We start from the raw sequence: 15,176 nt of genomic DNA on the forward strand, positions 1-15,176 counted from the left end.
CAACACACACACACACACACACACACACACACACACATCCAAACCCCACTTAATTTTTTTAAAGCCCATAAACATACTAAACATGATTTTGAATGTTAACAAGAAAAAAGTTGGGACGAACTTGTTGTTACAGCCTTTCAAAGTGTGGTACCCAATATCGCGTTTTCGCCCGGTTTTGCCGTATATCACTTGGGGGTATGATTACGTTTTGGGTTGTCATCTCACTAGTGATCCACTGATCTTCAAGTGTGATATACCACTGGAATCCATATATAAATACCTCTCCAATGAGGTATCAATAATTGGGGGGGGGGGGGGGGGGGGGGGGCTCGTGGGTCATACCTAGCCCACGGCCTATTAACTACTAGACTACCCAACAGCCCCTCATGGGGATATGACAAACAATAGCACAGATGAACAATTCTTCTTGTTATTTATTTAAATATTTATGAATTTAAAGAAAAGCAAAAGAAATTTACAAAATTGAAGAACTGAAAAAGAAATGTATTACATTCATTCATTGACAAACGATTATAGGTAGAACTGGTCTTCAGCAACCAATGCTTGCCGTAAAAGGCGACTTTGCTTGTGGTAAGGGGCGACTAACGGGATCGGGTGGTCAGGATCGCTGACTTGGTTGATGCATGCCATCGTCAATGACTGGATTGTCTGGTCCAGACTCGATTATTTACAGACCGCTGTCGCATTACTGGAACATTGCCGGTTGAAGCGTTAAATAACAAACAAACAAATAAACAAATCATTGACAAAAATAGTACTGGAAATTCTAAGGTTTCGTGCAAGAAGTTGTTTGTGATGTGAGTAAAACGTCTCCCTGTAGCCTTACTTCCAGTACTGTTCGGACGGCGAGGTCCTCTTGAGGCCGGCCTCGCTGAACAAGGAGTTGTTCCACACGCCGCTGTATTCGCCGTCGGTGTAGCAAGTGCCGTTGCTGTATCGGGTCCCCCCCTCCCGCGCAGGTCGTCAGGGGGTGGTTCAGGCTGCAGTCTGTAATATTTATATCACACTTATTACATCTATAGCCATCTGATGGGAAGCCGGGTAAGAATAGGCCCCAACTGTGCGTGACTCACCATGGGCCGGATTGGATCGGGTGGTCAGGCTCGGTGTCTAGGTTGATTGCGTGTCATCGTACCCCGACGGCGTAGGACGTTGCTCATGATATCAGCCACTGGTTTGTCTGGCCTCACTTATTTACAGGCCGTCAAGATATAGCTAGAATACTGCTGAGTGAGTGAGTGATTTGGCTTTAGCTTCAGTCACATCACGGCGTGTTCGCTTCGTGTGGAAGGAAAGCCTTTGACGTTACCATTTTGGTGAAGCCCACGAAAACATTTTTATGATCTATTTCATAACCCAGTGACTGAAAATGATATTATTAAAATTGGGGTGAGTGAGTATGGTTTTACGTCGCTTTTAGCAATATTCCAGCAATATCACGGCGGGGGACACCAGAAATGGGCTTCACATCATGTACCCATGTCGGGAATCGAACCCGGGTCTTCGGTGTGACGAGCGAACGCTTTAACCACTAGGCTACCCGACCGCCACGATAGAATAAAAAGAAACCGATCGTCAATGTATATTTTTAAGAGTATTTGGGATCTAAACCTAGCATAATTAGTCAACTGTGATGTTTTTAAAGCCATTTTCAACTTCTAATAAACTTTTAATCAATCTGACGGAAAGACAACTGTGAAATGATTATAATATATTGGCATTATGAAAATATCAGTCATATACACATTGAACGTAATATGTGTACATCTTACCGTCAGTGTTCCAGTCGTTCGCGCAGGTTGTCCAAGGGAGACTACTCGTAAATGAAGCAAACAAATAGAAGAAGGAGTAGGTGAGTATGACGTTGTAGTAGATGCACACGAGGCCGGAACAGATCAGCATGCCGAACCCCCACACCTGGGAGGAAGAAAAAGATTATTTCACTCATTTTGTCTACATGGACGCTTTCTGTGTGATATGTCTTACCTCACCCTCACTGTACATGGGGGCGGGTGACTATGCTTGTCGTAAAAGGCGACTAACGGGATCGGGTGGTCAGGCTCGCTGACTTGGTTGATACATCATCATGTCATCAATCCCAGTTGCGTGGATCGATGCTCATGATATTAATCACTGGATTGTCTGGTCAAGACTCGATTATTTACAGACCCGCCGTCATATAGCTGGAATATTGCTGAGTGCGGCGTTTAACAACAAACCAACCAACCAACCAACCAACATGGGGGCGGTCGGGTAGTCTTGTGGTTAAAGCGTTCTCTCGTCACACTGAAGACCCGGTTTCGATTCCCGATATGGGAAAAATGTGTGAAGCCCATTTCTGGAGTCCCCCGCCGTGATATTGCAGGAATATTGCAAAAACGGCGTAAAACCTCACTCACTCACTGTGTGCATGGAATATTGGTAGATTATAAACCGCTTTTCTTTTCCCCTGCCGACTGAAGATATATGCATTCTTTTATGACGGTAGACTTTTCTTCGGCCTACATTGTACATAAAGAAAATATTTGTAGATTATGGCACTAGTTTTTTTCACCTGCCAACATTGGCCAAAACGCGGAAATATTGAGTACCTTATGCTGGGATGTACTTGACTCCCTGTATCTTAAACATATGGTAGCAACTGAGCCTCTCTGGGTTTCATATTTCTGCCTTGACAAGATTCAGATTTTCTTCCCAACCAGTTGGAAACAATATCTCCAGCCGGACATTCGGGCCGGTCTCCATTGACATAAGAATTCTGGTCAGTTTACTTTGAAAATAATCAAAATTTTGGTCAGTTGGCACCAATCAACATTTTCGAGGGTGTGAATGTTTTTCATCAGCGGGTGCTTGTTGTCTGTGTAGAAAACAAGGTGACTGTCTATAGGATATTGAGTGTATTTCTGGGCACCGACATCTTTTAGTCTGTCATACAGACTCTGATTCAAATATATCCACTACAGCCAATGCAAGGCTATAATGTTTGGCTAGTCTAGATTACTGCAGTATCAGGACGAAGAGAGTCTCTGGGCTCCTTTTTATTATAATTTTATGAAGTTAAATAAACAACTGTTTTTTTCTGTAAGATATGTTCATTCTAGAGACTAGACGTTAGTCTAACCTGTTATATTTCTTTACCAAAACTACAACAAGGGGACATCTCGAAATCCGACTTATCATGCCCACACCAATCATCAAGTACCGTATTCGACGTAATAAGCGCCCCGCTCTAATAAGCGCCTACGGCGTTATTTGCTAATACATGTATATTGGCTAGTGAACAATCCCAGCTAGCATCCTTTCCGATTGATCAATGTACACAAGACTTATTTATTCGTGTATAATACGCACTCGTTTGTTATATGCACCCTTAATTATGGACAATTCAATTCTCGAAAATATATCTATCGTGTATAATACACACACATTCTTTTTTTATATCATTTCAGGCTGTCAGCATAAACCACACAATTCACAATCTTTCAACCTCGTTTTTAATCTCACCAAAATTATATTCTAATAAGAGCACGCTTTTTCTAATTTTGAGAGCGCCCTGGGCGTATTTTACGTCGAATACGGTACTTCTTGTCACGTGCGTTAATCAACGTCCCACCTACCCTGAAACAGAGGCGCGAAGTTCCAGCAGGTCGTGGGCCCGCAGCTAGTGAACTGCCCGAGACACACCTCCATGAAGAACAACGGCATACCGACTATAGCCAGCATCAGGATGAAAGGAATGAGGAAGGCACCCCCTCCGTTCCTGTAACACAGGTAGGGGAAGCGCCAGATGTTCCCCAGCCCCACGGCGTATCCCAGCATGGACAGCACGAAGTCCATCCGCCCGCTCCAGTTGCCCCGCTCCTCGTTCTCGTCAACGCCATACACGACCCGAGGCTCCACAGTCTCGGAGGACGCCCCTGACTTCATCGACAGCGTCTTTGGGGTGTCCTGAAAGGATATGGGGGTGGGGCTTGTTTAATGTCATTTCAGGGCGTTTGGGTCTTTATTGGTTTATTCTATTCTACATAAATATTATTTTGGATGTACAATGTATGTTTGTTTACTTCATCAAAATATACTTATTTGACACTCTAAAAGTGATATTCCTCTTTACATTTCACAAAATTCAGCACAACCTTCTGTATTAATAAAAAATTAGGCCTTTCATTTTTCAGTAGTTGTTTTACAAATTTCCTGGGCTAAAATTCAATGTAGGTGGTCAAAGTTTAAGAAACAAAACAAATTCAACAGCCAGATTAGTGCTGGTACAAATGAATCCAAAACAAACATTAGCAACGAAGATACAAAAAGATAATTTATTGTTTTTTGTTGGATTGGATTTTTTACGTAATATTCGCCATTTCTTACGAACAGCGCTGAAATATCCTCTTTACATTTCACCTAATTGAAAAACAGTCGGCCCAAAAGAATTTGTAAAAACTTGTTGTATTTTTTTCTAATTAAAATTGTTTTGGGGGATAATAAATTTCTGTTTTTATCCCCTCATAAGTGTTCTTTCTCATTTTGAGACGGCAAAAGCATTTTTATCTTCGGTATGAAATATGATACATGTAAATTATAGATACTGTATTTTTGTTCTGAATCCTCGTCCTTGTACTTAAATGTCACGAACTGTGGATTTGTCTGTGGATTTCTTGGTTGAAATATGACAATTTCACCTCAATATATGATGACCATACCTTGTCATACACTGAGGATGACATCGATGATGTATCTGTGACGTAGGCATTGCGACCACGTGGTTTGGCGCTTACCGCTGGTTGGTCACTTATCGTGTACATCCTGCACGTGTTGATCGCTTACACGGTTGCTACGGCAACGGTCTCAAATGTGTAATTGCTGCAGACGAGGCAGTCCATGATGTTTCTGCAAGTAGAGAGATGTCGTCGTGTTATGGCAGGTAGAAACCCCGCGTTACAGAGGTAACTTTGAGCAGCTCTACTTTGACCAGCTGTGGGAAAGCTGGCCATTGACAAAATACAATACAGACCACGGATCCTAAGGGAGCTACCATTTGATTTTCAAAGAATACAATTTGTATTCAATTAAACTTTTTTAAAAACTCTATGTTGGAAAACATAATAAAGCTCCTTAAGATAAAACAAAAATGCTGGGTCTAGATTTTCGAAACGATCTTAGTTTTGATAAATCTTAAGAACTTAAGATTAAGATATCTTAAGTTTAAGATGTGATAGATTTTCGAAACTATCTTAAATATGTCGCAGGGCCTGGATTTGCGAAACTATCATAGCCCTAGGATTGTCGTAAAACTAAGATAGCCCCATACCTGTCGTAAGTTTATTTTACCTTCATCCAAGATGGCGGCATACTTTGCCATAGATACGAGGGGTATTCATTAAAGATTTCCCCTAAACCACTTAGGGTTATCATATTTGGTTGAAATTTCACATGCGTAATGATACATGTATCTACGGGTTATGTCTGAATTTGCAGCACCGAACTATTAATCTTACCACTTTTACAGGTGTTATGATCGAGTAGGGTGTGACAATGGAGCCAGTAAAATACCGAGCAGTGATTAGGTTTTTATATTTGAAAGGTCGCACACCAAGAGAAACTTTCGATGAAATGAAAGCAACTTATGGGGAAGATGCCCCATCATTTGACGTTGTTAAACACTGGCATCGCCAGTTCAAGTATGGTCGGTCATCTGTGGAAACAGCTGCCATTTCTGGTCGCCCCATTCAGCCATTGATGAGGACACTATCCATCAAGTGGAGACCGCCATTTTGGCAGACCGACGTATAACTGTTCGCCAGTTAGCACAAGATGTCAAGATCAGTGAAGGGACTGTGGAAAAAATCATCCATGACAATTTGTACATGCATAAGGTGTCTGCACGATGGATTCCAAGGTTGCTCACACCTTTCCAAAAGCAGAAACGAGTCAGTTGCTCAAAGGATCTTTTGGACATGTGCCAAAAAAAACCAGGCAAACTTTTTGGACAGACTTATCACACAGGATGAAACATGGGTCCATCACTATGATCCTGAGACTAAAGTTCAGTCGATGCCAACAGATAGCCACGTAAGCTGACATTTGTGTTAAGGTAGTAGTGACTTAGTTTAATGTAGTTAGATGCAGTTTGCCGTAGTTATAACCATAGTCTACTGTAGCCAAACATAACGAACATCGTAGTTATCATGGCATAAAATATCGACGAACAGCTAAGGTAAACTATATCCTAGTAGGGGCACAAGTCCGATTAACTTCGTTTAACTTCACATGACCCGGTTATACTTCACTACACTACATTTACCTTATTGACATTAAAGACATTAAGTATTTGTACAGTAATCTACGTTTTGAAAATGCTATATCACGTCTTGCTAGGTGTGCTCTTAGCACATGTAAGTTAAAGTAAGTTAAATACGTTTAAATGAGTTAAACTAAGATAAACTACAGATAACTAGGTAGTAAGTATGGGTTGATACACGTGATATTTATAGCCCATGGTGACATCAGTCTGATCATTTGTTATCTGAACTCTGCAGACACAACATGAGTGATAGAAGAGTAAATATGATTCGGTTCTGGGCTGTTGTCAACAAAGAGCTGCTATGTTATGCCCAGTGTCTCATGCAATTTGAAGAGGACGAAGAGAAGCAGGGAAAACAGAGAAGATGGTGGGGTCGTGACTGGCTTCTGCGCAGATCAATCAATGGTCAGTATGACGCCCTGATGGAAGAATTAAAACTTGAGGATCCTGAAGCTTTCATGAACTTTCTGCGCTTGGACATGGCCACATTCCATGAACTGTTAGCAAGGGTAGAGGACCGTCTCACCAAGAATAGGACCCGATGGCGTGATCCCGTGTCTCCTGGACTAAAGCTGGCTGTGACATTAAGGTTCTTGGCTACTGGAGACTCACCACTCACTGATGTATAATTTCAGACTTGCTCACAACACCATCTCAGGGATTATTGTTTCCGTGTGTAAGGCTATTTTGGATGTCATGGAAGCCGAGGTTATGAAGACTCCTATCAAACCCCAAGATTGGTTACAAGTAACAGAGCGATTTCAAGGAAGATGGCAATTTCCACATGTCTTGGGTGTTCTTCATGGCAAGCATATTGCCATCAGAAAGCCCTCGATTTCAGGCTCTACGTATTATAACTACAAGGGGTTCTGCTCCATTGTATTAATGGGCCTGGTTGATGCAGATTACAAATTCCGATGGATTCAGGTTGGTGATGTTGGGTCTAGTTTCGATAGGCAAATATGGAACCACTGTACCCTCCACCAATCAATACAACAGGGAATCTTGGGTATACCAGATTCTGCCATTTGATGATGTTGATATACCTTATTACATCATTGCAGATGATGCCTTTGCCATGCAGAGTTGGGTAATGAAACCATTCTCTCGCCGGGGACTGGCACACGATGAGCTAGTATTCAATTATTGCCTTTTGAGATCGCCGTGTGGTTGAGAATGCCTTTGGGATACTCGCAAACAGATTCAGGTGTCTGGTTAGCACTCTCCAGGTTCAGGTAGATACTGCATCTTTGATAGTGAGAACGTGTGTGGTGCTGCACAACTACCTGAGAGAAAAGAACCCCTCCAATGATGTCATGATCCTGGACAAGGAAGATGCGAACCACAACGTGGTACCTGGTGCCTGGCAGGACACAGCCAACTTGGAGGACATGAATCACACTTATTGGGGTAACCGTGACACAGTAGTAGCCAAGCAGCAGCGGATTTACCTGAAACATTATCTTTGCTCACCCGCGGGCTTGGTTCCATGGCAGGATACACATCTTCGCCAATACTGAATCGTTGTTGAACGTCCAATTTAAGGGCAAGGTGGAGAACCTTGTTTTACTCTTTGAAGTAAATGCTCTTGTACCAGCTTTCATTAATATATCCGACCTGTGCATTTGTATTTGTTTGTGTCCTTGTATTTTTGTTATATTCAAGACTAAACAAGAACAAACAATAATGATGTTAGAAAAATATATAATTAACAAAAATAATTTCACACCTTTCTTTTCAAAATATGGTACTTGGAATTAATGATTTTGAAAGAAACTCACATGTTAAATAAAGGTATATTATAACTTAACAAGATAAAGGTGATTTGGACAGACCAATTTCTTTGAAATTATATCTTTATCAGAATGTTACATTTGATTATGCCAACTCATGAACCAAAGGAGCTGCATGTAGTCAAAATAAAACTTTATTAACTATATGGCGCGTTAAAGCTGCATTACTGTTCTGTTTCAGACTAAAATCATCATCTGCGTTTTCTTCATGAAATGAAACTATTTACCTCATTAAGCAGTAAAATTGTCATGTTCGAGTTTTTGATGGAAACACATAGTCATTTGTATTATGACCACACACCCTTTTTGCACGTGCTATAAGGTATGTAGACTACGACCCAATAGTTCTGACCCTCCTTTTCACCCCTTAAATGTCGACAAAATGATCTCAGATTTTGCGTGAATACTAAGCAAGATGTCTCTATCAAAATATTTGAAAACCTTTAAAGGGTAAGATTTGACCGATTTAATACAGTAAAGCAACTTTAACTATATATAAGCTTTACCTTCAATTGAAATGAGGGTCTTCCAACATCTATTTACAATTTAGATTCTAACTATATTTGAAAATAGGACCTTATTTACAGAATTTGTTTCAAATGGCCTTTTAATAGGAACAAGCAGGTTGTTTGGGTTAGTTAATAATTTGGCTGTTTTCATATCATATCACATCATCAACATCACATTTGTATGTTTTATTTCAACTTTATGTTTAAAATACAAACAAGCATACAAAAAAAAATACTGGGAAGCATCAACAGTCTTTGATCCTCCAGGCAGTGGTGCCAGTGGTTGCCAAACAGGAACAAAGGTCAATCCATTCCTCAAAACCTCCACTCTAGAATTCAAGGAAGTCCTGTCCTGTGCTGGAGGTGCACTTGAAGACCGCTCTGACTGTCCCTGCTGCGGCTGCTCTGGTTGATAAACATGCTGCCAGGGTGGCATCCATCCCGCTGGGAACTGTTGCTGCTCTGAAACCGCAATATTTGAAGCCATCTGGTAGTCCCCACTGGTGGATGATGTGACAGGAGGGATGGTGTATGGCTGCTGATGCTGTGCTTGCGTCTGAGATAGCAGATGTAGATGAGGTTGAGACTGTTGTTGCTGTTCATCTGCCTTTGCCTGAGTCCTCACTTGTGCCTGTACTTGCGCCAGCTGCCTCTTCCTGGACATTGCAACTCTGAGAGCTTTCTGGATCTGGGGGAGTGGCATTAACTTTATCAATATCCTGCAAGTCTTCATAGATCGGATCCTCAGCAACCCCAGAAACATCAGGAACCTCAGGATTCTCATGAACCCCAGTAACCTCAGCAATGTCAGAAGCTGGGGTTTGACCTCTCCTGTTTCTTGTTTTCCTCCTAGCTAGACTGTAGTTAAGCTAACCCTAACTAAGACCAAAATGACGAAAGGAATGAAATATATGTGCTTTGTCAGGAATTCAAAAGTGAAAGAATGATGAAAACCAGATGTCTCTTTATATACCCTGTACTTTTTGCGCTTAATAGGCGTTGTTTACCCTAGTTTAACGTAATGTTACCCTAGTTTAACGTAATGTTACCCTAGTTTAACGTAATGTAACGCTTTTAAATGTAGTTAAACTTACCTGAATGTACCAGCCACTGTAGTCTAACGTAGCTTCACGTAGGAAAACGTAGATGATGTGAAGCATCCATTTCGTACTTCAGTGTTGTTCACTCTAGTACAACGTACTTGTCTGTAATTTGACTGGAATTTTCCTGGTAACACTTTGATATAGAAACGTTGTCCGACGTAGTCAAGCTTTTTTTTTGACATATTTCGACACGTTAGTATTATTTTGGCTACGTTAATATCCCTAAGGATAACTACAGCTACTAACGCAAGTGTGAATGCCGCTTTATGCAGAGAGGACTGGGGATGGCTAATCTTGAAGACTTTTAACGGAGATCATATTACCAAACAAAGACCACTGTGTAATGAAGTACCACCGTACAATAGATTAATAGAAAGACGGCATTGTCAACAGCCGACTCTCACACAAATATTGTAATGAGAGCCCCTCTTCCTGGTGTTACCATGCTAGTCTTGAGTGAGTGAGTGAGTGAGTGAGTTGGGTTTAACGCTGCTTTTAACAGTATTCCAGTTATATCACGGCGTGTCAGCTTAATGTGGAAGGAAAGCCCGAAGTGATGCAGGTCTCAGACGTTTACCACTTCGGTGAAACCGACGAGCACGGGTATTGTGCTGACAAATATACAAACGTAATCGGTGCAAACCGGGATTCGAACCCACAATCATAAGGTTTCTGCATAGGTTTCTGCACAGCAAATCGCGGCACCTTAGAAGACTGGGGCTGAGATGTCCTGAGGCGATCAGAACATGGCGCCATTGTCCTCTGGTCCTAAGGAGCTTGGGACCTTACGTCATAAGAGTGTTGCTTTCTGTTCCAGCACAATGCCCTATGGACAATGGTTTCTTCCGACTACAGGTCATTTTACACACTTATACGTCCCCTTATAGAAAATCCCTGAATAGTTTAATCGTCTTAATCTCCAAGCAGCAATGCATCTTCACAAAAATGCAGATGGTTGTTAAAATCGGACTACATCGAAATATTTCAATACAAGCTGTCCTGTCCAGCATTTTTCTTCATATAGAATGAAGCACATTTGAAACGAACCCCGCCCCCTCCCCGCGATGTACTAGACGTACCCGGAATTGCTTATCTTAACAGACGTATCGATTTTAGGACAATATGTCCTCAAATATTGTCACCATGCGACGTCCTTCTCCTTTCTGGTTATAAGTTTATTATCTGGTTATTAGTCATAGGTGAAACATCGAACATCATAGCTTCGAGGTGTGTTTTTTCAAGTTGTGAGCGGTCCAACTGTATTGACACGGACTAGTAGATACCCACAATAACCGGACCTGTTGGTGAGGGAGGTAATTACTCTCGTGTTTCCACGAGACCAGACGGGACAGGAAACGAGCTCATTCCTTAAGTAAAATTTAATGTTTTTCTTTCTGCGAACGCTTTTCACACGCAACAGGATATCACCAACCAGTATGACGATACATTCAGTCCTTGTAAATAAACAATTTGATCTGGGGTAATTTTACTTGTAAATCTGAAATGTCACGATTGTCGTTATCAGTGACATCGTGTAGTGACGTTACGTATCATAGACTATCAGCACATAACCTATCTGTTATTCCTGACAGACTTGTCTGAAACGAGCGAAGCATTAACATGATATTGATATGTAAGGAAGCGGTCGCCCGACACGACATCGTATAAACACACGAGGTGTGACTGTGAACTCCACCGTGGGAAAATACACAGACCGAGTGAGCCCAAATATGTGTATCAGTCTGTAAGGGTTATATAGAACATCTACCTACCTGGGTTAAAACGTCTCCTGCAAGTACATCACATTGGCCAAGACATGCTGTCTGTATCTGACGTAGTATGTCCTATGAACCTCGATGAACGTTATTTACACTAATGGCATTTCAAACGGCGATCTCCTTGTTGAGTAAGCACGGTTCAGTGATCAGGGAGCATCTCAAACACGAGCAGGTATTTCTCGCACGTCGATTTGAGTGTCACGGTCCCTAGAAACCGGTTGACCTCACAAATCGTTCCCATGTGTGATTAGAACTATAGTCTGTATGGCACTAACCACTAGGCCACCCCGTCTCCCGTATGTCTCAGCCTGAACGGGAAGTGTTCCTTGGTCTTTGGAATACAACCCAGTAATCAGCACTGGGATCACGTATTCATATATGTTAATTGTTATATGGTTCAGACTATAAAAATCAATTGTCGTCACTTAAATAATTTAAGAATGTCAGCACGAGAGCAATCACGTGACACGTTGTTCTTGAATCTTATGATTGGTATCTTATTCCCAGCTCAGGCGGGTTTTCTAAAAAAGGGTTTATGACGGTAAATAACATTTTCGTCTTAAATGCACTAATGCATATTTTAAAATTGTCGAAAAAGAAATTGTGTGGTTCATTTATTGGCTTTACCAAGCTTTTCGACACTATTTGGAGGTTGGAACTTTGGTGGTACTGTAGGTAAATTCTTAACATTAGAGAAAAATATGTATGGTTACATATAATCACTGGGACAAGCAAACAATATGTCGCCAGACTACTTCTCTGGCCCGACATGTGTCATTCAGTGAGAGAACTTGTCGCCTCTGTTATTTACAATACTCCTAAATGACATTGAACCCTACCTAATATCTGAAGGCTGCCGAGGGATTAACATTGAGATTAATTGTGCTGATAACTATAATATTATATTTTGGATACAGTTTATCATTCTTCTTGACGACCGATGCTGTTCTTTTCGAGCAAACACCCTATGTACTGCAACATACTCTTGATAGTTTTTAGGATTAACGTGTAAACTTAACTTAAGTATTGCGAAAACAAAGATACTAATTTTTGAAGGGAGTCAACCAAATCTCTCTAAATTAAATTTGTCTTTGGGGAAAATGGTTCTAGAAATTGCTAATAGTTATACAATCCAAATGCCTAGGAACAAATGTCTTGTCTATGGACTAAAGATATTAAGTTAAAATACCCTGTACTGTTGTCTAAGACACGCCAGAAACCTCTGATCGTGGGTTCGAATCCCTGTTCGCCTTGATTACCTGCTCTGCCCGTGAAGATCCGGGGTAGAATAGGTCTTCAGCAACCCATGCTTGTCGTAAAAGGCGACTAACGGGATCGGGTGGTCAGGCTCGCCGACTTGGTTGATGCATGTCATCAATCCCAATTGCGTGGACCGATGCTCATGATATCAATAACTGGATTGTCTGGTCCAGACTCGATTATTTACAGACAGCCCTCATATAGCTGGAATATTGCTGAGTGCGGCGTTAAACAACAAACCAACCAATGATTACCTGCTCGTGGGTTTCACCAATGTAGCAAACGTCCGAGACCTGCATCACTTCAAGCCTTCCTCCCACATTAAGCTGACACACCCAGTTGTAAATGGAATATTGTTCAAGGTGACGTTACATACAACTCACTCTCTCGCTCGCTCATTTATCACCGTAAAGTTCAAGAAGACGGTCATTGTGTTTACTAAGACGTTTCTAAAATATTTTCAGTTTGAAACGTACCGTGCCACGGACTTCGCCAGTCACTAAACCAGTGATACCCGTGAAGATCCGTGTTAGAATAGGTCTTCAGCAACCCAAGAGGCGAGTAAAGGGATCGAGTAAATGGATCGAGTGGACAGGCTCGAGTGTCATTGAAGCCTGAATTGCAGGTCAGACATTCACGTGTTTGATAAAACCCGACAGCACAGGTACGGTGCTGGCAAACCAAGAAACAAACAGGGCAAACCATGATTTGAACCTATCATCACAGGTTGCTGGCCCGCCTAAGGGACGTAACTCTGGACAGCTAATTGGGGCACCTTCGGACACGGTGGACAAAGCAAGGACTTGTCAATACTGACAACAAACAATCTTTTATTTACTGGTACATTCTTCAATGTGACAACAATTCAACCATGCTCAAATGCTGAGTGAGTGAGTGAGTTACAATTTTAAGTCACATCGGCAATATTTCAGCCATATCGTGACTGCCAATGAAGGACAGTAAAATAACTAGACTTATCACAGAAACATATTTAATACTAGAATGTAATCATAAAATGGATATCACTATACATAACATTACCTTATAAAAACGAGGTATAGATCGCCAGCAACTGAAGGTAGATCACCATACTAGGGACCATGGGGAATTACAGTACTCCAGCTTCCTGCATGGACCCAGCCGGACTTTCATCATCCCTTCAGGTGTTGGCAATTGACAAATTTAGCCGAATTAAAAAAACATATATTCTACGATTTAAACTAAATTAGGAATCATCCTTGAATGATATGGACTTGCGATACCTCTCAGGTGGACAATAATTTTACACTACTTTAACCCCTTACAGCCACGAACGATCACAGATATAAATTTATTCTACCAATGTTAAAAGCCATTTATTTTATACAAAACAAATTAACAAAATTCATTATGCAATACTATTTTTAAAAAGCCAATAATTAAATGAGAACTAATAGTATTAAAAGGATCCTTCACAAATGAAACGTTGAAATATTTATGGAAATATAAACATAGTCAAGCAGGACATGCTTGACCGTGATTCTTCCATCATAAGGCATGCAGAACGGAGGATCCTCACCTTTCAACAAATATTCATTGGTGTAACGAGAATGGCCCATATGACACCGTCGTAAAATCTGGACTGACAACCCAAGTAGGTATAACCGATATTTGGTTTAATTTCATGTAATTTATCCATACCTACTTGGGTGTCCCACTTCTTTTGCATCACATCTGGGATATACAGGCTTGTAATCCGTGTATGGACTAAGAAATGGTGCCACAAATTTGTTGAGTGCTGCTTTAGCTGCAGCATCAGTCATTGTGTTACCTATGATGCCAACATGGCTTGGTAACAGGAAAAAACGATGTCGTATTGGCCAGTGGCAAGTTCGTTATATAATTCAAGAATTTCGATTAAAAGTGGATGTTTGGTAGATCGATTTGTAATTGCCCGAAGACAGGAAAGAGTCGGAAAATAAAATAAATTGCTTTGATTGTTCACTAATGTATTCTGATGTTGTTATAGAGCAGGAAACGAGACCGGAAAGTGATGATCATTTTGCCCCAGGAAGAGGTATAGTCATATTATATATCAAATGAAAGCTTGAAACATATGGATTACAAAAATGCATGTCGTAATAAAAATGATGTGGACAGTTTTTTCAGGCATTTGAATGTAGGTAAATTTCGGTCAATTTTCTATGCTATTCCGAAATAAAATGGCGGCAATACACACTTCATTGCGTGTAAATTATTTCATAGCGAGTCATTATGACTTGATGGCCACATAATCTTTACAAATATAGTTTCTGAAGCACAACTTGTACAGTAAGTCATCCAAATAGGTATTGTACTTATATTGTACTTAAGTATCAGTGTAAGCCTGTGCGAAGACAGTTAAAAGTTAATAATTCCTTAACTACTAACAT

At 40.9% G+C, this 15,176-nt stretch overlaps 1 pseudogene; it reads right to left on the reverse strand.

Moving 5' to 3' along the window:
* The window catches only part of LOC139445189 (sodium-dependent proline transporter-like), a 24,480-nt pseudogene extending 12,867 nt beyond the window's left edge, over positions 1-11,613 (reverse strand).
* Between the last annotated feature and the right edge of the window lie 3,563 nt (positions 11,614-15,176).

This window comes from Haliotis cracherodii, unplaced genomic scaffold (assembly GCF_022045235.1).
Source record: "Haliotis cracherodii isolate W230 unplaced genomic scaffold, xgHalCrac1.p SCAF_6, whole genome shotgun sequence".
Taxonomy (NCBI): domain Eukaryota; kingdom Metazoa; phylum Mollusca; class Gastropoda; order Lepetellida; family Haliotidae; genus Haliotis; species Haliotis cracherodii.